The sequence below is a fragment of the Hemitrygon akajei genome, chromosome 18, assembly GCF_048418815.1.
Source record: "Hemitrygon akajei chromosome 18, sHemAka1.3, whole genome shotgun sequence".
In the NCBI taxonomy this organism is placed as follows: Eukaryota; Metazoa; Chordata; class Chondrichthyes; order Myliobatiformes; family Dasyatidae; genus Hemitrygon; species Hemitrygon akajei.
In genome coordinates, this window is record NC_133141.1 from 77,041,450 (window position 1) to 77,043,934 (window position 2,485).

Here is a 2,485-nt window from a genome sequence, read left to right on the forward strand (position 1 = left end):
CCCGGACCGTTGTCAATCTGTACTTTGTACCCCCCCCCCCCCCGCCCTACCCACACGGTGACCCGGACCGTTGTCAATCTGTACTTTGTACCCCCCCCCCCCGGACGTGTCAATCTGTCTTGTCCCCCCACACACGGTGACCCGGACCGTTGTCAATCTGTACTTAGGTACCCCCCCCCCCCCACACGGTGACCCGGACCGTTGTCAATCTGTACTTTGTACCCCCCCCCCCCCCCCACACGGTGACCCGGACCGTTGTCAATCTGTACTTTGTACCCCCCCCCCCCCCCCCCCCCCACACGGTGACCCCGGACCGTTGTCAATCTGTACTTTGTACCCCCCCCCCCCCCCCACACGGTGACCCGGACCGTTGTCAATCTGTACTTTGTACCCCCCCCCCCCCCACACGGTGACCCCGGGACCGTTGTCAATCTGTACTTTGTACCCCCCCCCCCCCCACACGGTGACCCGGACCGTTGTCAATCTGTACTTTGTACCCCCCCCCCCCCCCACACGTGACCCGGACCGTTGTCAATCTGTACTTTGTACCCCCCCCCCCCCCACACCGGTGACCCGGACCGTTGTCAATCTGTACTTTGTACCCCCCCCCCCCCCCCCCCACACGGTGACCCGGACCGTTGTCAATCTGTACTTTGTACCCCCCCCCCCCCCCCACACGGTGACCCGGACCGTTGTCAATCTGTACTTTGTACCCCCCCCCCCCCCACACGGTGACCCGGACCGTTGTCAATCTGTACTTTGTACCCCCCCCCCCCCCCACACGGTGACCCGGACCGTTGTCAATCTGTACTTTGTACCCCCCCCCCCCCACCACGGTGACCCGGACCGTTGTCAATCTGTACTTTGTACCCCCCCCCCCACACGGTGACCCGGACCGTTGTCAATCTGTACTTTGTACCCCCCCCCCCCCACACGGTGACCCGGACCGTTGTCAATCTGTACTTTGTACCCCCCCCCCCCCCCACACGGTGACCCGGACCGTTGTCAATCTGTACTTTGTACCCCCCCCCCCCCACACGGTGACCCGGACCGTTGTCAATCTGTACTTTGTACCCCCCCCCCCCACACGGTGACCCGGACCGTTGTCAATCTGTACTTTGTACCCCCCCCCCCCCACACGGTGACCCGGACCGTTGTCAATCTGTACTTTGTACCCCCCCCCCCCCCCACACGGTGACCCGGACCGTTGTCAATCTGTACTTTGTACCCCCCCCCCCCACACGGTGACCCGGACCGTTGTCAATCTGTACTTTGTACCCCCCTCCCCCCCACACGGTGACCCGGACCGTTGTCAATCTGTACTTTGTACCCCCCCCCCCCCCCCCCACACGGTGACCCGGACCGTTGTCAATCTGTACTTTGTACCCCCCCCCCCCACACGGTGACCCGGACCGTTGTCAATCTGTACTTTGTACCCCCCCCCCCCACACGGTGACCCGGACCGTTGTCAATCTGTACTTTGTACCCCCCCCCCCCCACACGGTGACCCGGACCGTTGTCAATCTGTACTTTGTACCCCCCCCCCCCCACACACGGTGACCCGGACCGTTGTCAATCTGTACTTTGTACCCCCCCCCCCCACACGGTGACCCGGGACCGTTGTCAATCTGTACTTTGTTACCCCTCCCCCCCCCCACACGGTGACCCGGACCGTTGTCAATCTGTACTTTGTACCCCCCCCCCCCCCCACACGGTGACCCGGACCGTTGTCAATCTGTACTTTGTACCCTCCCCCCCCCCACACGGTGACCCGGACCGTTGTCAATCTGTACTTTGTACCTCCCCCCCCCCACACGGTGACCCGGACCGTTGTCAATCTGTACTTTGTACCCCCCCCCCCCCACGGTGACCCGGACCGTTGTCAATCTGTACTTTGTACCCCCCCCCCCCCACACGGTGACCCGGACCGTTGTCAATCTGTACTTTGTACCCCCCCCCCCCCACACGGTGACCCGGACCGTTGTCAATCTGTACTTTGTACCCCCCCCCCCACACGGTGACCCGGACCGTTGTCAATCTGTACTTTGTACCCCCCCCCCCCCCACACGGTGACCCGGACCGTTGTCAATCTGTACTTTGTACCCCCCCCCCCACACGGTGACCCGGACCGTTGTCAATCTGTACTTTGTACCCCTCCCCCCACACGGTGACCCGGACCGTTGTCAATCTGTACTTTGTACCCCCCCCCCCCCCCCACACGGTGACCCGGACCGTTGTCAATCTGTACTTTGTACCCCTCCCCCCACACGGTGACCCGGACCGTTGTCAATCTGTACTTTGTACCCCCCCCCCCACACGGTGACCGGACCGTTGTCAATCTGTACTTTGTACCCCCCCCCCCCACACGGTGACCCGGACCGTTGTCAATCTGTACTTTGTACCCCCCCCCCCCACACGGTGACCCGGACCGTTGTTAATCTGTACTTTGTACCCCCCCCCACACGGTGACCCGGACCGTTGTCAA